This window comes from Prionailurus viverrinus, chromosome B1 (genome assembly GCF_022837055.1).
Source record: "Prionailurus viverrinus isolate Anna chromosome B1, UM_Priviv_1.0, whole genome shotgun sequence".
NCBI classification, from domain to species: domain Eukaryota; kingdom Metazoa; phylum Chordata; class Mammalia; order Carnivora; family Felidae; genus Prionailurus; species Prionailurus viverrinus.
Genome location: NC_062564.1, coordinates 199,149,110 through 199,169,729, shown reverse-complemented (window position 1 = coordinate 199,169,729; position 20,620 = coordinate 199,149,110). Strand labels below are relative to the sequence as shown.

The 20,620-nt window shown below is 47.0% G+C and overlaps 1 protein-coding gene across 1 annotated transcript in view; it reads right to left on the bottom strand.

Annotated features, from left to right (window-relative positions):
• Positions 1 to 20,620, bottom strand: part of CLNK (cytokine dependent hematopoietic cell linker) — a 164,949-nt gene that overhangs the window by 86,210 nt on the left and 58,119 nt on the right. The window lies entirely within an intron of this gene.

Sequence of the window (20,620 nt, the reverse complement as noted above, 5' to 3'; positions counted from 1 at the left end):
CTCCTTCGCGAGTTGAATTTGACCCCCAGCTAGCAGACAGAACAGCATCCAGTGAAGGCAGGCGGATTACTTAGCAAGAGCAATTCAGATTCGAGTAATATTTATTGAAATTCTGTATGATTTAGATACTTTGCCGTGGAGTCTTCTGTGAAAAAAATTATTTTAAATTGAGTTGATTTGGTCAAATTCAGGAAGGCATTCGCTATCATAAACCATCACTGTGATGCATCCTTTCTTTAATTAGCCACGCTTAATATCCTTGCATTTCCTTTGCAGGTATTTTGTGAGTTTTAGCAGGTGTTTCCTGGTGAGTTTCCTCTGCTAATGCTCCTCTCGTGAGCTCTGCTGACCCCTTCGTCCTGGTTCCCCCCACGTGGGGCACACTTCCTTCTCCTCGGTCCTTGGACTTTCTCTACTCCTAACCCCCTTTCTCTTCCAGATGCTGGTTATTGCCTGCCTTCTCCTCCTGCTTCCGAGCTCAGTGTAGGCGCCCGCCCCCCAGGGGAACCTTCCCTGACCTCTGAGACAGGCTCCTTCACCGACTGGTCCCAGTTGTAATTTTCCTTTTGTCTTAACTTGTAGCTGTGTTCGTGTCCCATAAGCCAGCTCATGCACCGTGCCCCCCCCCCGCCCCCCAGCCCCAGGGTAGAGATGCACGGGGTGGGGAGTGGGGGGAGGGGGGAAGGGGGACTGTGGTCAGCACCTGACCCTCGGAGGCCCCTCGGGGGACGTGTGTGTGTGGGAGTGAAGGACTCTGGGAGATGCTTCCCGGTGCCTGGGGACCTTTCATCTAGGATTTTGTGTGCAGCCTACCGGCTGCGAAGTGATAAAAAATTTAATGAGTTGTTTGCATGTAGTTCGTCACGGGGTACATCCCCACAAAGCAAGGTGATGGTGTTAGTTCCGTATTTCACATTTTACTTTTTTTTCATTATCTCGTGATCACAAAAATGAATTATTGTGTTATTTGATCTATTTCATCGCTTTCTATTTCTCTGGGGGAAGCTTGATTCATGTCTGCATCGGTACCCTGACTTCTAAGCTCTAGACACGGGCATCTATTTTCCGGACCTTCCTGTGAGGTTATCCTCCAGCAGACTTTCCCCCGTGAGCAGCCTCTTTGCTCACATAGTTTGCAAACCAGCAGCCTGGGCACTAAACTTGAGTCTTCTCTTTCTTGCCCCCATCACGCCACCTCCAGGCTTTGGTTCCAGATCCCGAGTCGATCCCCTGATGCTTGCTAGGCTGCCTCTTCTTCCTCACCCCTAGGGGCTCTATTCTGTCTTTGGTTCTTTATATGTATTTTTCACGCTTATTTATTTTTGAGAGAGAGAGAGAGAGAGAGAACAAGCAGGAGGGGCAGAGAGAGAGGGAGACACAGAATCCAAAGCGGGCTCCAGGCTCCGAGCTGTCAGCATAGAGCCTGAGGCAGGACTCAAACCCACAGACTGAGAGGTCATGACCTGGGCTGAAGTTGGATACTTAACGCACTGAGCCGCCCAGGCACCTCATGTCTCTTTCTTTCTTTCTTTCTTTCTTTCTTCTTCTTTCTTTCTTCCCTATTTTCTTTCTTTCTTTCCTTTCTTTCCTTTCTTTCTTTATTCCCTTCCTCCCTTCTTCTGTCTTCTTTCTTTCCTTCTTTCTTTCTCTTTCTTTTTCTTTTTTCTTTCTTTCTTCCCTGTTTTCTTTCTTTTCTTTCTTTCTTTCTTCTTTCTTTCTTCTTCTTTCTTTCTTCTTTCTTTCTTCTTCTTTCTCTCTTTCTTTCTCTTTCTTTCTTTCTCTTCTTTCTTTCTTCTGTTTTCTTTCTTTCTTTTCTTTCTTTCTTCTTTCTTTCTTCTTCTTTCTTTCTTTCTCTTTCTTTTTTCTTTCTTTCTTTCTTTCTTTCTTTCTTTCTTTCTTTCTCTTCTTTCTTTCTTCTGTTTTCTTTCTTTTCTTTCTTTCTTTCTTTCTTTCTTTCTTTCTTTCTTCCCTGTTATTTCTTTCTTTCTCTTCTTTCTTTTCTTTCTTTCTTTCTTTCTTTCTTTCTTTCTTTCTTCCCTTCCTCCCTTCTTCCCTCTGTCTCCTTTCTTTCTTTTTCTTTTTCTTTCTTTCTTTCTTCTATTTCTTCTTTCTTTCTTTCTTTCTTTCTTCCCTGTTATTTCTTTCTTTCTCTTCTTTCTTTCTTTCTTTCCTCCCTTCTTCCCTCTGTCTCCTTTCTTTCTTTCTTTTTCTCTTTCTTTCTTTCTTTCTTTCCTCTCCTTTCTTTCTCTTCTCTTTCTTTCTTCTTTCTTTCTTTCTTCTCTGTTTTCTTTCTTTCTTCTTTCTTTCTTTCTTTCTTTCTTTCTTTTTCTTCTTTCTTCCCTGTTTTCTTTCTTTCTTTTCTTTCTTCTTTCTCTTTCTTTCTTTCTTTCTTCCCTGTTATTTCTTTCTTTCTCTTCTTTCTTTTCTTTCTCTCTTTCTTTCTTTCTTTCTTCCCTTCCTCCCTTCCTCCCTTCTTCCCTCTGTCTCCTTTCTTTCTTTCTTTTTCTTTTTCTTTCTTTCTTTCTTCTTTCTTTCTTTCTTTCTTTCTTTTATTTCTTCTTTCTTTCTTTCTTTCTTTCTTCCCTGTTATTTCTTTCTTTCTCTTCTTTCTTTCTTTCTTTTCTTTCTTCTTTCTCTTTCTTTCTTTCTTTCTTCCCTGTTATTTCTTTCTTTCTCTTCTTTCTTTTCTTTCTTTCTTTCTTTCTTTCTTTCTTTCTTTCTTTCTTCCCTTCCTCCCTTCTTCCCTCTGTCTCCTTTCTTTCTTTCTTTTTCTCTTTCTTTCTTCCTTTCTTTCTTTCCTCTCCTTTCTTCTCTCTTCTTTCTTTCTTTCTTTCTTTCTTTCTTCTCTGTTCTTTCTTTCTCTTCTCTTTCTTTCTTCTTTCTTTCTTCTCTGTTTTCTTTCTTTCTTTCTTTCTTTCTTTCTTTCTTTTTTTCTTTCTTTCTTTCTTCTCTCCTTATCTCTGGTCTGGCCCTTAGTATCAACCCCTTAACTGCCTTCTTGGCCTCTCAGGCTCCAATCCCCCTACTGTAAAGCAGCGGGGGTGAGCTTTCTCATTAGCAGATTATTATCAACTCACCTCCCTGCTTGAAAATCTTTACCACTTCTCCACAAAATCCACACTCATCCCCACGAGAGCCAAGATCCCTGCCCCAAAGCCTTCCCTCCCTCCCTCCTGCCCTGTCCCCTTGTCAGGGCCCCACACTGCCCTCTCTCCAGCTGTACTTTTGCAAGCCACCACATCACTGATTAGATTGTTTTGGGTGGGGGAGCCTCCTCTCTATCTGGCAAAAATAATTTCCATTCTTCAGGGTCTAGTTCAAATGCTAGTTTCCCCTGAGTTCTGTGCTGCTTCCTTTTTAGTACTTTTGGCATGTCTCTGTTTTACCATTCGTTCATTTGTTCACGAATCCGTTGATTCATTAGCTCCGCAAACAGGTATCAGATCTATTCTGTACCAGGCTGTATGCTAGGCAGTGGGATGCAGTTGTTAAAGAAGATGGATGGAGTCTGCCTCATGAATCTTGCCGTTGTTGGGGAGACAGGCCAGAAACAAGTAAACAAGCAACCTTATTTTATCATGGGGCCTTGTATCTGCCTGTTCATGCACTCGTGTTCCCCTGGCGTAGGGGCTTGAGGGCGGAGGCATATCCTGGGAATCTTTTCTCTCCTAGCACCCTGGATAACTGGCCTCAGGGATCGGTGTGTAAGATACCAAGAGATGCATCGGTAAAGAGTAGACAAACGACCTGCCCATCTGGGCTCATCCACAGCAGTGAGCTGTGCGCTTAGTGTGCAGAATCCTGTGGGTCCCTCTGCCGCCAGGGAAATTCTGACCTGTCCCTGCACTGAGAAGGAGGCCCTTGGCTTCATTATATCATGTCAGAGCATTTCTGTGCTCCTGCAGCCCATGTGACATTTGCCTACGTGGCTTCCAATAGTCCAATATTGAGAGCATGGGAAAGATTCTGGGAATTTCCTCCACCTCTTGCGAGAGGCACGTTAAGAATCCAACATCCTGAAAGCTACCATTACTTTTCCAGATAATTTGCTTTCATCGTTTTAAGTTTAAGAAGAGAGTTGAAGGGCTCCTGGGTGGCTCAGTCGGTTGAGCGTCTAACTCTTGCTTTTAGCTCAGGTCGTGATCCCAGGGTCTTTGGCTCGAGCCCCTCATCAGACTCTGTGCTGAGTGTGGAGCCTGCTTAAGATTCTCTCTCTCTCTCTCTCTCTCTCTCTCTCTCTCTCCTTCTCTCTCTTTTTCTTTGCTCCTCTCCCCCCCACTCTCTCTCTCTGTCTCTGAAATAAAAAAAAGAGAGTTGAACTTAAAGTCTTTTTCTATTTTCTATTTACAGCAACCCTTGGCAGTGAATGGCAGGCATCCTCCTCAGCTCCAAGTACAGATGAGGAAACAGGGGCCCCGAGAGAGCAGAAAGGGTCTGGTTAGAGTGACCAAGTCGGTTGGTGGCCAAGCCAGCGCTAGAGGTCAGGTCTCTCTGATCCCCTGCCAGGTCCATGCCAAATGCACAGCAGGGGAAGCCAGAGCCAGCGACTGTGAGAAGCCCAGGGCCAGGTGCCTCTGAAGACAACCGAGGAATGGAGACAGAATGAGTGGGGGCAGGTGTCCCACTGCCCACAGTGCATTAAGGGCAATGTTAACAAAGTTGGCAAATAAAGAGCCGTTCACCTGGATAAGAAGTAGTTAAAGCCTATTTGTTTTTCAACTGCAAGCAAAGAGCAGAGGTTAGAAAATGGAGAGGTTCCCTCCCTGTTGCCTGCTCCCTTCCTAGTTGAATTTTGTTCCCGAACCTCCGGGAAAACTAAAACGCCCAGCCCCACAGGTTTCCTCCCTACCCGGTTTCTCTGGTTTAAATCATTCTTTAGGGTTCCAGTTTTTAGAGACACGTGTTTTTAAGTGCACACCGTTGAGAGAATCATAAAGCCTCAGTCTGCCATAGAAAATGTTATTAAGAATGTTAATCACCGTAGGTCAAGATTACTTGCTTTGCATTCAGTTGAGATCTGACCTTGCAAGGTTCAGCATTCCCAAGTTGGCCATTGCATCTGTGAGCCTGGGGAGGATAGTTCTGTTCACGACCATAGTGGAAGTAGGTACACATCATTTTACAAGGCCTCAAACATTTGGGACCAGCTGTCCTTCCTGTGGGCCACTCAGCCTGTCCCACCCACGTCGTGACATGCGTCACATCAGCATTTTTAAACTGCTGTTCTATTGCTTGTCATTGATCCTAGTCAAGTGCCCACCAGGGAAGCACAGTTAATTCACTGCACAGGCACATCCTGCAAAAGTGAGAAGTGCCACTGGCTCATGGGGAAACTGAGGCACAGATAGCCAGTAGACGAGCCCATTAATTGTTCTTCCAAACATCTCACATCCTGCCAAAAAAAGAGTAAGAGCACATCACCCCACAGGACCCAGCCTCTCTTCTTGAATATACTCCTAGCACTTGAGGCTCAATGCTTTCCAGCTGTCTCTGATTTCCTTCTCCTCTTCTGTACCTCCCTCCTGCACGATCAGTTAACAAAACCCATCTGGTCCCCCTTCACATGTTTTCGTGCTCCCTCCTTTTTAAATATACCCTCAGAACCTGCCTTCTCCAGATTCCCATTGCTTTCTGGGTAGATCTAACCCACTTGATGGTTTAGAACTGGTAGACCAGTTCTCTGGTGGAATCAATATCTACCTGCTACAGTGGGTTGAAGGGTGTCTACCAAGAGGTATGTATATCTGGCACGTGTGGATTTGACTTAGGTTGGAAAAAAGTTCTTTGAAAATGTAATCATGCTAAGGATCTTGAGAGATGAGAGCCTCCGGGATTAGGGTGGGCCCTAAATCCAATGATGGGCCTTTTAGAGAAGAGAGGAGAAGAGAACATGTTAGGATGCTGTGTGAAGACCCATGTCTTCACATGGCAGAGTGAAGGCAGAGTCGGGCGTGATGTGGCCACAAGTTAGGGAACTCCTGAAGCCACTCGGAGGTGGAGGAGGTGAGGAAGGATCTCCTCTAGAGTCTTCAGAGGGAGCACAGGCCTGATGACGCCGTGGTTTTAGACTTCTGGGCTCTGGAACTGTGGGAGAATACATCCATGTTTTTTTTTTTGTTGTTGTTTGTTGTTTTTTTTTTCAACGTTTATTTATTTTTGGGACAGAGAGAGACAGAGCATGAACGGGGGAGGGGCAGAGAGAGAGGGAGACACAGAATCGGAAACAGGCTCCAGGCTCTGAGCCATCAGCCCAGAGCCCGACGCGGGGCTCGAACTCCCGGACCGAGAGATCGTGACCTGGCTGAAGTCGGACGCTTAACCGACTGCGCCACCCAGGCATCCTTACATCCATGTTGTTTTAAGCCACGCGCTCATGGTAATTTGTGATGGCATCCCCGGGAAACTAACACAAGCACATCTAACCTGTCCCAAGGAACGGGAAATAAATTGGGACCAAATCCAAATCAAGGCAAAGCAATCGGTGCTGTGATAAAAACAAATGAACAAACACAACAATGACAAAACATATGTTCTAGAAGGAAAAAGATGGACAAAACTGGTTAAATCTTGCAGTGAGGAGGTAGCTTCCCCAAAATGGCGAGTGAGGATGAATGGGTATTTGCCACACCGATGACACGGTGAGCTAGGAGGTGGCGAGGGAGGTGGGGGCAACTTATTTTGAGAGCTAAACACCGGCTTCGAGTTTTCCTGGTCATTCCCCTCAAATTTCTCATCTTTTCCTTCCTGTACTCCCAGCTGTACCCAATGTGGCAAGTATATTCTGGCCGGCACAGAAAGAGCAATTCCATTTATTCTGGGGTGAAACTACAGTTCTTCTTCTTCTTTAAATGTTTATTTATTTTTAGAGACAGCGAGACAGACAGAGAGAGAGAGAGAGAGAGAGAGAACAAGCAGGGGAGGGGCAGAGAGAGACACACACACAGAATCCAAAGCAGGCTCCAGGCTCCGAGCTGTCAGCACAGGGCCTGACATGGGGCTCAAACCCACGAACCATGAGATCACGACCTGGGCCGAAGTCGGACACTTAACCGACTGAGCCACCCGGGTGCCCCAGTGATACTACACTTCTGTTCATGAACTGTCAGATCAAGTTCAGTTTTTGCAGAAGGCTCTCATTCTATGCACCCACGGTGAACTTGCAGGCTTCTAAGAAATCACACAAATTGCTCTTAAGCCATAATTGTCCTTCAATGACTTGTGCAGCTGGATTGTTGACTCCAAGATCACGAATGGTAATAATGAATACCCTAGAATTATAAGGATAATAATGACAGCTCAAAACTTATGTAAGACTTACTGGCTATCATTTGTCCTTTCACACATCCTCACAACATCCTGTGAGAATGTTCTTACTCTGTTGGCTTTCTTCAACTCATGTTCAACTCATGCTGTATCTCCTCAGGAATTGATGCATGTCGGGTTCCTGAGGAGATAGACTAAAATGTAATCATGTAGGCATTGAGCTCCTGGAATCAGTCCCCAGTGAAGGAAAGAAACAGAATAACATTGGCAGAAGGAGATGGTAGGCTGTGCTCTGAGGCTGGCCTCGTGGACCTTCACCACTGTCCTGAGCTGTGGTGGGAGGTTGGGGCTTTTGTGCCCCTGGGTGATAGTGGATGTGGGTTGTCTCGGGTAAGGCAAATTCAACCAAAGAAATTCCCAAAGAAGGTTGAGGGGGGACCTAGGAATAGACTCACAAAGTCTAGTACAAAATTACACTGGCTTCTGACTTTTTAGTAAGTCTGAGGCCTCAGACTCAAAATGGGCCTTGGCTATATTTCTCAGTAGGAGAGAGGAGAAATTTACAGGAAGGATAGGGACAAAGCAGAATGATTCTGAGGCCAGTTGTCCTCAGACAGGGGGGGAAGAAGACTCTCAGGTCAGAGAGGCGCTGTTCTCCACAGAAGTAATGTGGGGTGGACACAGAGTCAAGAGCACACACTTGTACTTGATCGGGCTTTGAATCTGGTTCTGCTAACCAACTAAGTCATAATTTATCTCATCATCCCTATTCTATGCACAAGGAAGGGCAGAGGTATAGTACCTCCCTCATGTATGGACTGCATGTGAGTGGTCATTTTCCTCATCTAGGACCTGATTCTTACTCAGAATGACTAAAGAATACCAGTAGCCTCAGGAAGGACAGTTGACAATTAAAATATTTCACCCGCGACAAAATATTTCACCAAAGACAAAAAAAAAAAAAAATCCAAAGTTGCTTGATTAGAGAGATGCAAATCTATGGTCCTGGAATTAAATGTTACCTCATTTGTTTGACCATGGGTTGTTTCTTTTTTTGATTTTCTGATTTTTTTTTTTTTTTTGAGAACAACCAGCCTGTGATTATTCATAATAGCTGAGGATACCAACATAGAGTGGTATCTTCAGGAGATTGAGAAGCATCAGCTAGAAAAACCAGAGAAACTACTGTTGATGGGGACTTTACACAGAGTAAAATTAAGCTATTCAATCATTTTGGTCTTTTTCCCAGCCATTTGTTTTGGGTGCTTGGGTGCACCGGGTGGTCATCCGTTAGGATTGGATCCAATCTAAATGCAGCGACTGCTTCCTTGGCTGCGAGTTAATTGCCCAATATTTTCCCAGGTAAATAGAATATTGGATTCCCACATGTTGTTTTGTTAGCAGGAAATTCAACTCCATCACCTAATCCAATACCTCGTAGGCATTAGAGATTATGTCATGGGACTTAACTCTAGAATTTTCTTCCTGTGTTTGGGGAATGGCTTTGAATGCTTCAGTGAGGTTCTGCAGAGTATATAGTGTAAGAACACGTCATGTCTGTCTGTGTGATATGATCTCCTTGGCCAAGTCAATTTCTGCCACTCTGCCTCCAGCTATAAGATGTTTGTTCCTCATGAGAATTTTGAAAATATTGACCAACCATAACCTACTGCTTTCCCTATATCAACATCAAGTTGACTGTAGAGCCTTGGAGTAGTTCTGTATAAATAGCACTGTCGTTTTGTTCTCAGCCTCTGAGAGATGAATGCCATACAATGGCGTGGGTCTTCAACAACAGAAGTCAATCTAGAAAGGGTAGCTGTTTTATAGAGTCTCCTAGGATTCTAGTTTGAGTCCAGCCCAACCAACACGACCTCATATTCCTCTGCACAGTCCTTTAAGAGCCATGACCTTCACCGTGCTATGCGTCACCCTTACTTTGTACCAGCACCACCGTGAACTTTAATTTGTGTGTCTGTGAGATTTCCTTCTCTTGTATACAATCCGTGAGGCTGTCTACTCCCTGAGAAAGTCCGTAGGATTTTTTTTTCTTCCTTATAAATCCACAGGATCATTCTCTCCTAAAGAATTTATCAATTCTTCTAAAAAATGTGCCATACTTTTTTTTTTTTTATCTATTAGTTATCTATGACTGTGTATCAATACGATCACAAACTTAGCAGGTCAATCAACACATGCTTATTATCTCACAGTTTTAGTGGATCAGAAATAGGTATGGCCTTGCTGGGTTCTTCGTTTTAGGGTCTTTTTTTGAGGCCTCAGTCAAGGGGTCGGCCAGGGTTGGAAAGCTCAATGGCTCAATCGATAGCTGGCGGGAGTCAATTTCTTGCAGCCTGTTGGGCCGAGGGCCTCAGTTCCTTGGTGTCTGTTGGCTGGAGGCTGACCTCAGTTCCTTGCCATGTGGGCCTCCCTAACATGCCACTTGCTTCATCAAAGCATGCCAACCAAGAGGACAAGAGGAAGTCGCAATCTGCGGTAACATAGCCACAGAAATGACCACCCATTTCCTACTGTTTCCAAACAGCCACAGGCCTTGCTCCCACTCCAGGGGTGGGACTTATACAGCGAGGGAGGTGAGTACCAGGAGACAGACAACTGGGGGGGGGGGCATTGTAGTGTCTGTCTGCCACACGTAACGCCCATTCAAGGTGGAAGCGTGAGTGAGATGACACTTTAGGAACATCGAGAAGAGTTTTCGCAAACCTACAGACCAGATCAGCCCGAATCTTTCTGCAGCCTGTTTTATCACTTTCTGTGACCTCTGCAAATGTCAGGCCAATTTCTGGAAGTTTTTCAACGAATTACAGGAAGCTCCAGCCGAGACCAGAACGAACTGGTTCTCCAACTCTTTTGCGAGAGAGAGGCCATTGTAATGGCTTTTGCAGCAGGATGCGGTACTTCTGAGTCCCTTAAAGTAGTCCCCACATCAGTTGTCACAAACAACTTTTCCAAGTGACTGATGCCCATTTGTTTCTTCCGCTTGGGCCCTAAGCTGTGTGGGTGGGGTGTGCAAACTTGCTTCACATGACAGATTCCTGTGCACGGTTCCTTCTAAACCTGGGAAATGTCTCCCTGAGCGTCTGGAAGTCCCATTTCTTGGGGACTTGATGTGCCAAAGACTAGATGCTGGATATCATTTATGTGCTTCACTGCTGAACCCAGTGTACAGATTTTTGCCACACACGTTTTTTTTTTTTGTTTTTTTTTTTTTCCCTTTAAAGTTTGAATTCGAATATATTTACGTAGGACCTATACTCTCGGGCTCATGAAGCCCACCCTTCATCCCGGATATCTTACACTTTTCTATACACTGACTGGCCCCTGAAGATTTGAGCTGGTGACCCTTCCCAGAGGAACTTGAGAGGACAGTCCGTTCAATAATGAGTAGACTACAAAGAAATGTTTTAATTGCTATCCCTCATCGAGTCACACCTTAATAATGCTTAATTTTATGTGTCACCTTGGCTAGACTATGATGCTCAGTGGTCTGGTCAAACACTAGCCTAGATGCTGTTAAGAAGGTATTTCTTAGATGCGACAAACATTTAAATCAGTGGACTCTGAGTAAGGCAGACGACTCCTCATAATGTGGGTGGACCTCACCCCATCAGTTGAGGCCTCAAAACCCGAGATGGAGGTTTCCGGAAGAAGAAGGAATTCTGCCTCAAGACTTCAACGTGGAAACCCTGCCTGAGTGTCCAGCCTCTGTCCTGCAGAATTTGGATTCGCCGATTGCAATACAACTCTTCTATGAGTCTCCAGGCTGCTGGCCTGCCCTGTAGATTTTGGACTTGCCACCTCCCACAATCGTGTGGGCCAAGTTCTCAGAATACATCTCTCTCTGCAGGCAGGCGTGCATGTATTCTTTTGGTTCTATTCCCTGGATGACCCTATTATACTTCTCAAGCACAGAGTCGGGAACTGCCTTGAAACAGAGAGGGAAGGAAAGAAACGTAATTAACAGGTAGTAAGCGCCTGCCATGTGCCAGGTATCATACTGGGTGATCTAATTTAATCCTCACAACAGACCTCCAAATCAGATGAGGGCAACTCATGTTGTTCTCATCTTACAGATGACAAAATGAAGGCTCGGGGCTCCAGTCAACCAGGCTCCAGAGTTGGACAGATCTCGGTGTAAAACCTGTTCCTTGACAGAACGGACTCTGCATGTAATGGACTCCACTGTCTGCCACAGCGAGTGTCTGATGAATGGGGGAAAGAGGAAGGATCCCCGTAGGGTGCAGCAAGGCTCCCAGCTGGTTTCTGGGGAGGAGACCCAGGGGGCAGGGCCCTGGGAGAAGATCCCGTCAGGATGGCGTGGCCCCTGCTGTGGGAAGTTCTCTCTCCCTTGGTGCCCGAGTCATACTGGACTTTGAGCTGCCAACGAAGACACAACAGGAGCCCTTGTCTATGAGACGTGGCCTGATCACCCATCCGAATTGGCTCAGTGAACCCATGCCTAGAGACCCCATAGGAAGCGACCTTTGTTGGAAGGCACACACTGCTGATGAGGCTGACTTCAGCCCTGCTCAGAGCCAGGAATACAGCAAGGTACTCCCTGAGTCTCTGCACACCAGGAGATCGCAATCCAAGGACTCTGGGGGCTGTTCCTGCCTTGCCTGACACCACACGTATAGCAGAAAGAGAGGGGAGTGGCCTGCATATAGGACAGACTCATGTTCTGAAGCAGCTTCAGTTTTTTCTTTTTTTACTGCTTATTTTTGAGAGAGACAGAGCACGAGTCGGGGAGGGGCAGAGAGAGAGGGAGACACAGAATCCGAAGCAGGCTCCAGGCCCTGAGCTGTCAGCACAGAGCGGGACACGGGGTTCGAACTCATGAACCCTGAGATCGTGAGCTGAGGCGGAGTCGGAATCGTAACCAAATGAGCCACCCGGGCGCCCCTTCCTATCTTTGTTTACTCCTAATCTGAAAGGCTACGCAGTTCCAAGACCATCCACATGGCTCTGACCTACTTTTCCTTTTTGTTCACAGCTTTGACTGCTGCATGTTGGATTTACACCTCGCCAGGAGGTAGCCCCTTTCTGAACCTTCTTCGGACTCCTGGGATCCACTCGGGAGGAACTCCGCACTCTGGTTCCCTTGACTCAGAGAGAGGCTCTGGGTTCTCTGTTGACTGACATGGATCCAGGATTGCCCCCTTCATGGTCATCACTGGCGTGAACATCTCCCACCAAAACTCTGACCTCCTGTCATCCCCTCACACAGAATGGCAGCAGAGGAAATATTTGTGCACGAGAAGATCCCTCGATGGAGGAAGGACTCTCTTGAGGGAATTACTAATTCTTGTTTAGTAAAGCAGAAAAAGGAAGCAGAGTATTCCGGAAGAGACCACTTCTGCCTATGGGTTGCAGGTGCAGAGTGGAGGGTGGGGTCTGCATTTAGCATCTTCCTTTTCCAGAGTTTTAGCCTCAAAGGTTCCACTGAGCGTGAGGGTCAGTGGGAAGATAGATATCCTCTCCTCAAACCTGTTAAGCTTACAGATGAGGAAACGTGGCCCCAGAGAAGTGGTATGACCTGCCCGAGTTGACCAGACGCTGGCGGAGAAGGTTCCAGCACAGCTCCTGGCTCCCCCTGTGGTACCGAAGGTCTTTTTCATTTGGCCTTGGCTTCCCCAGTGCTTGTCTTCTAATTAGACCTCTTTGTGTGCCTTGTAAATAATTTCTCCTCGTTTTCTTTTTAATCTTCTTGAGGCGAGAAAGACAAAGAAAGATAATCTAATTTAGCTCATAAGAAAGCAATCCAGAATCTTTTATGCCCTCCTTTCAAGAAACCCCACAAAACCTTTTTCCCATTTTGCCTTTTTGTTTGTTTGTTTAAATTTTGATTCAGCAAAAGGAAACAAACGAACCAAGAAAAATAGGAGTCTTACAAATCATCTTTTCAAATGCTTTCTCTCTCTCTCTCTCTCTTTTTTTTTGTCTTGACTGTCAGGGGACTGAGCTTCTAACAGACCATCAGGGTATGTAATGAGCAAATACAATAACAACAGTGAATTACCCTTTTTTTACAGCCAACTATGTGTTCATAATGGAATTTAATTTATAGATGGGCATGCCTGAAAGATTCTGGATGTGGATAGAAAACAACATGTGAAAAGCAATATGTGTATTTTTAAAAAAATCTCTCAAAACAAATGCTTGGTTTGTGCCTGCTCAGTACACACCCAGTGAAAAGTCAAGAGTAAAAGGGTACATAACGGACCTTCTGGGTCTGCAGGGGTGCCAGGGAGGGGCCTCCTGCTAACGGGGCAGCGGGGCTTCTAGAGAATGAGACCCCTCAGGACAATGTCCTCTTCCTCCATCTCCTGGCCTAACCAACACGTTCTGACTCCAGAAGGTCTGAAGAGAGGAAGGGAAATCAAGACAGAGGAGTGAAGAAAGAAGGGAAAGGAGAAGATTCTAGAAGCTGCCAGCTCTTGGGCTCATCTCCACCCTCCCTTCTGTGAGAACCTGTAGCGCCCTTCGCAGCAATGGTTTTACTCTGTCACACCTCTGCGGGGTCCTGAACACGGCACACGAGCCTTCCGTGGTCTCCCTGACACTTTCCACAGCTCTGTCTCTGCAGCTCTCGCTTTGTACCCTAACGGTCACCTTTAGGAACAATTGGCCTGCCCCTGCCTGGGGCTGGTTTGAGCACATTGGGAGAAGTAAAGGAGATAATGCCTGCAAAATACTTACAACAGGACTTGAAATATAATACATCCTCAATAAGCATTTGATGTTTTCTTTTTTTGTTTATTTATTCTGAGCGAGAGAGAGAGAGAGAGAGAGAGAGAGAAAGTGCAAGTATGTGTGTGCCTGTGAGAGCGTAGGAGGGGCAGAGAGCGAGGGGGAGAGAGAGAGAATCCCAAGCAGGCTGTTGAGAGCCTGACACGGGGTTCGAACTCACAAACTGTGAGATGGTGACCTGAGCCAGAATCAGGAGTTGGACGCTCAACTGACTGAGCCACCCAGGCGCCCCCTCAATAAACATTTGAGTTGGAAATCTTTGCCAGAATTAATTCAACAATACTCTTAGTGCACAGTATGGGCCGAGAGTTGTGCTCAGTGGGGGGGATGGGGCTCAACTAAGATTCCTGCCTCTCCTGGCACAGAGCACAAGAGGATCTCCCTCTTGGGGACAGAGAAGGTAAAGCAATCACAACAGGAAGGAAGATGTGTGGGCAGGTTATGGGGTGGCCAAGGTGGGCCTTGCTGGGAAGGTGCGGGCCGGGAGAAGGCACTGGGGAGTCAGCTGGGTATCTTCAGGAAGAGCATCTAGGACCAGGGGCAGCAGGGGTGAGAGCCTGGAGGCGGCAATGTGGCCAAGCAGTTGGGTTAAGGTGAGGCCAGCATGGCTGAACAAGAGTTAGTACAGGATGGCTAGGGAAGACCACCCAAGAGCGTCCTCCCCTGGAGGAGTGAGGGCAGATGGGTGAGGTCTTAGTCAGAGTGAGACCTAGAGACCTCAGGCTTAAGCTCCAAGAAAAGTGAAGTCATGGCAGGGTCTCGGGCAGAAGAACACAGTGATGCCAAGTATGTTTCCAAGGATTTCTCTGACCGCTGGGTGGAGAGCAGGGGTGATGAGGGAGCAACGGGCAAGCTGAGGGCAAGCTAACACCCACCCTCCCCCCAGATGGGAGGTGTGTGACATCCCTCAGGCTCTCCTGGCTGCCCAAGAACAAAGGAAAGGGAAAAACAAATGGTTAGCTGATAGAAATCACAGTCGTGCAGGACATGAGTCTCTATCAGTTTGCACCTGTCTTAGTAAGGATTTACAAGAAAAAAAAAAAAAGGCCATCTCGAGAAACCTCTGGACTCAATTCCCCAGAGCCCTCACACCACCCTCCCCTCCATAGGATAGAAAATCTTATATAACCAGTAATTCCTCATAACCCTAGTGCAGCTCTTTCTGCCCACAGGTCCTGTCCCTTGTGCCTTAATAAAACCACCTTTTTTGCACCAAAGGTATTTCAAGAATTATTTCCCGGCCGTTGGCTCTGAACTGCAACACTTCAACCCACATCAGAGGGTAGATTACGCAGAAGCAAGGAGACTTCTGGGGAAGCTATTGCCAGTAACCCGGACAGCAACTGATACTGGCTGAGATCTGGGGCCATGGGGACCACAGGGCAGTGGGGGACCAGGGAGGTGTCATTACCCTCGGAGCAACGGCCGAGACTCTGTGGCATTCTCCCGTATCACCTCTCCCCACCCCATCCACAGAGTTACTCTCTCCTTAATGCTGGTTCCCCTGGAAACCATTCAAAAAGGAAGCTTTCCCAGCATTTCATGTTTTTCCCTATTCCATTTTGCGTTGCTGTTCTAACTACTTGGCTTCATCTTTGATGGCCTGGTGGAGATACTCTGTCCCTCTGCTCTGGAGCACGGAGCAAGTTGTGCATAGGATTCCAGGGGAAGCGGGGTGGGGGGCACTCTCAGCGATAACCCCCACACTGGCTGGAAAATGAGGGGGAGAGGCTAGTGGTTCTCCCTCAGTCTCCACCTGGCGGTGTGCTTGCTTTCCCCAGACCTTAATTTCTCCAGCTATAAAGATGTCAAGAATGAAGGAGTCCTTCGATATCAGGCCCACGTGGGGAGGGAGGAGGTGAGGGGGGCTACCGGGGACCCTCGGTGGTGTGCGAGGGCACATTCACGCTGCACACTGGAGCTGACGGTTAACCGTGGCAGGAATCCGAGAGCCAGTTGTTAAATGACTTGTGAAAAATTAAATTATATAAAGCCGCATGGAATAAATCATGGTAAAAACAAAGGTAACAAACACTCGGGCCACATCCCTTCCTAATTTTGCTACCTTTGCTGTCGCCTATGATTTGATGGTCTTTACGTCTATCGTATCCTTGTGGGGGAAACAGGTACATTCTTCCCACCTCTGCGTCTGGCGACATCACGTCGGTTTTGACTTTGGCCTCCGTGGGAGCATTTGCACCACTGAACTTGGCACGCGCTACAAGTCGGGGTTTGTTCACTGCTTTGCTGATAGACGCACTAAAGTAAAGCAGATTTAGTGTAAAAGCGGGTCATGTCTGTAGCTGCAACATTGTAAACAGCACCGAAACGGAGGAGTTGTTTTCCCGGTATTCAAAAACGGTTTTCCCATCCAGCCAAGAAGTCGCTCACAGCACTGACAAAACAAACAAAGTCCTGGCAGACTTCGTGGTTTCCCTTCGGTTTTCCTCATGCATGTAAAGGAAAATTTCAGTCAATACGGACGTTAGAACTGTACTCATTTGTCAACTGCAACCAGAAGTTGCTTAGGGATGTAAGAGTTCAACCAACATCAGTGAAATCATTCTGTAAGAATCAATAGGCTGCATGGAAATTTACAATAAGGAGTACCGTGTATTTCATTAGTGTTTAAAAATTTTTTTGATGTTTTTATTTTTGAGAGACAGAGAGTGAGCAGGGGAGGGGCAGAGAGAGAGAGAGAGAGACACAGAATCTGAAGCAGGCTCCAGGCTCTGAGCTGTCAGCACAGAGCGCGACGTGGGGCTCGAACCCATGAACCCTGAGATCACGACCTGAGCCGAAGTCGGACCCGCAACCGACTGAACCGCCCAGGTGCCCCTTCCATTAGTATTCACCCATTGTAAACCATACATCCTGTGTACCAGTAAAATGTGCAGCAAACTGTGTGCCTTTATATGCACTCCCCTCCCATCCCAGGCTCGGGAGCTGTTTCTTAAACGTTTACTGAAGTTTACCAGACGATAACTGTTTACGGTGTCCTACGACAGAATGAGCTCAGCCTCGGTGCCAGGAATAGCTAGTGTCTCGTACACCTGTGATTAGACCCCGGATTTCCGGCCAGGGCAATGATTAGACTGCTCTAAGCCACATACTTCTTACCTCTAAAGTGGCAACAATAATGTCTCTGTAGATGTGATGTGAGGCTGGGTGCCCAGTAAAAAGTTAATTCTTTTCTCCTCTCAAGTATAGGAGCACAGAAAGAACAAAAATCCCCTAGAAAGGTGCTGCCTTCCTCCCCTCCCTGTCCCCTCCTGGCCCCTCCCCAATATGCTAATGACTTCACTGCTGGTTTTCCTGTTCTCCATTACCTCTGGCCTCTGTGGTTTATAGCTGGAGGAGCTGTGAGCCCAGGGCGGTTCCAAGTTCAAATATCCTTTTCTCTCTCCCCTCGGGGAAAAGAGTCTTTGTCAACAAAACTGATGCCAGGGAAAGAGAAGAACAGACCCCCAACCCCCTCCTGAACTACAACGTGATAAGTAATGATACAATGTGATGCTGAGGTGTGGGCTTCTCATCAATATCACTGCAAACTGCCGGAAGACAGAGGGTGATCCTCGTTCGAAATTACTTTCCTACTCCTTTTCTGTGCCAGGCACTTAGTAGGTACCCAAACTCTCCAGTAAGTTAAACTAATTCGATAATAGTTAACGTTTGCTCAGAGCGTCAAAGATAAAGCCTTAAGTGATTTATGAGCCAAGACGACCGTCTGAAACGTAAGGCTTGATTTCCCGGTAACCTCTGTCTTCCCCTTACCGTATAGCCAGGAAAAAGAACGGGAGAGAAAAAAGGACTTTCTCACTCCTCGGGCCGGTTCCCTTTGTGGTCTGAACGCTTCACATCTCTTCCACTCTGTGTGCAACCCAGGAGAGAAAGAACAGGTTCTGTTTTTGGTTTTGTTTGCTTTTGTTTGTTGTATTCCTGGGCCCTGAGGACACTGTGAGCAGGGAGAAAGTGTGAGGGGAGTACGGTCCTCGGGTTAGAATCACTGGCCGTTTAGTTGTGAAGGAAAGAGCAAATGAGCAGACACAAAAGAATCAAGATTCCGAAGACGTTTTCTTAAATACTTACATGCGGATTTACCATATGACCTCGCGATTCCACACTTAGGGATCTACCCCAGAGAAGTGAAGACAGAGCCACAGAAAGACTTGCCCAGGAGTGATTCTACAAGTGTTACCCCTAAGAGTCCATGAACGGAAAACAAGCTTGATGTCCACTGACTGGTGGATGGATAGACGGCATGGGGTATATTCATGCAATGGGATTTATTCATTGCAGTAAAATGCAGATTTATTCATGCAATGGGATATATTTAGCAATCAAAAGGAAGGAGCTATTACAGATGTCACAACTTGGGCAAACTTTAAAAACATGGCCGTGTGCAAGAAGCAGGCACAGGAGACCCCATAGTATATGATCTATTGATCTATCGACAAGCCCAGAAGAAACAACTCTAGATAGAGAAGATTAGTGGTTGCCTGGGGCAGAGGGTGGGAGCTGGGCCCTGGGAAGAGCAGTAAAAGAGGATGAGAGATGTAATTGAGGTGACAGAAATGTTCTATAACTGATGCATGGTGATGGTTAGCAACTTGCTAAATTTACGATGAAAGAAAATTGAATTGTATATTTGAAACGAGTGAATTACACAACACGTAATGTATGGCTAGAAAAGTGTATTTAGAGAGGGTTCAGGAGGGGCCCCCCGGGTGGCTCTGTCGGTTGAGCGTCCGACTCTTAATTTCAGCTCAGGTCTTGATCTCACGGTTCGTGGGTTCGAGCCCCGCACTGGCAGTGCAGAGCCTGCTTCGGATTCTCTCTCTCTTTTTCTCTGCCTCTCCCATGTGCTCTTTCTCTCAAAATAAATAAATAAACTTAAAAAGAAGAGGATTCAGGAGAAAATCACCTATCGGCAGTGTCCCTCAGCTTTGATCAGTCATCAGTGAAGGTCCCAGGCTGCATCCTCACCCACAGAAAAGTGACAGTGAGTCTCTGTGCTCTGTGCAGCCACTCACCTGGGCTGAGCCTCTGGGAGGAAGGGATTAGTCCTCCTGGGGCTGTCCCTGCAGGTGGCCGGGCACCCATGGACACCCTGTCCTCATAGTCACAGAAGAAGGAGCCTAAACCACTAGCCCCAATTTTCTTGTTACGGGAGAAGGTGAGAGATCTGTAGCCTGGATACTCCTTCTCCGTGGTCTTCACACCCAAGTGGGAGATTCCATGTATTGGGGTACAGGAAGAGAACTGGGCATGCTCCCATCGTAGCTCACACGACCTCATGTGAAAAGAGAGCCTCGAAGACCAGAAACACAGAGCCGGGTGGCCCAGCCCTGCAGCCAGGCAATAGCCAGAGGTACCTCTGTTCCTGAGAGGCACCCCTTTATTAGGAGTCTGTGCCTTTTTGGGGGTAGGGGGCAATCGCTTGCTCCTTTTCAGTGAGTTTTTGGTACCCAGCTTGTCTATGTTAACACCGCTCATCAAGTCTCCTCACTCGGGCGCTGACTTAACTGTCAAAGAATTGTCATTGGTTATATGTGGAGCTACTGGGCTGGGCCCTCTCTGACTTTGATGTTTGTCCCCTTTCATTTTCCCATAAAGGCACCATCTGCTCTACCCCTGGCGTATAGCAAATCAAACCTACGGAATTTCTCCTGGTCCCCCCCCCCCCCCCCCAACTTCGTCAGCGAGTAACTCATCTGCTTTTCAAAACCGAGATCCGCATCCCCTCCCTGAGTGTGTCTGCCTGGCCTGTTAGATGGCCCGTCGCCTGGCTCTCTTGGTGCTCTGCTCTGACTTCTCTTACAGTGCTCACCATATTGCCCCATAACCCCCGGCTGGCTTGCCTGTCTGTCCCTTGAGACAGGGTAGAAACATCGCACAGAGGTCAGAACGGGAGTGACACATCTCCAGACGGGGAGACGCTGAGGACAGGGGCCTGTCTGGTTCGGCTGCTCATTCCTAGCCCCAAGCGCAGTCCCTGGGAGGGAGATAATCGATATTTATGAACCGTTTGTGGAATAAGGAACGGATGGATAAGTCCATAACTAAAAAGGAGAAAGCTGAGGGCCGTTGGGGCCTTTCCAGTTTAGGGTCCGTGGAGCTGAGGTCATAGTCTTTGCGAGGGCGAATTGCTATCAGAAACGTGCCTGAAGCGAGCCACGCCAGGTTGGGATCCACAAGTGTCAGCCACTGGAATCTCTAGCCCTTGAATTCATTCTGTCCTCAGATTCCATAAGCCAACGTCAGAGCCACGGTTATTTTTCTGTCCTCTCCGGGAAGATATTAAGAACAAAGCGTCAAGAGAAAGGTGATGCATGTCTTAAAAAGCAAAGGACAGCTCACTTTCCAGGTGGGGCCTGGGGCCCGTGGCTTCTCCATGAGCTCCTTTTGTGTGCAGCCCCCAAATTTCCCAACGGCGGCCCATGGTCCCGTGACTAGACTCTGGGGCTCCACAGGCAAAGGGATGAACAATTGTAAGGGTAATTGAACACTTCACAGGTTTTCACAGCGGATCAGCACTGAGCCATTTATCCCAGGTGTTTCTGTGAGTGAGATGCTGAGAAAATGC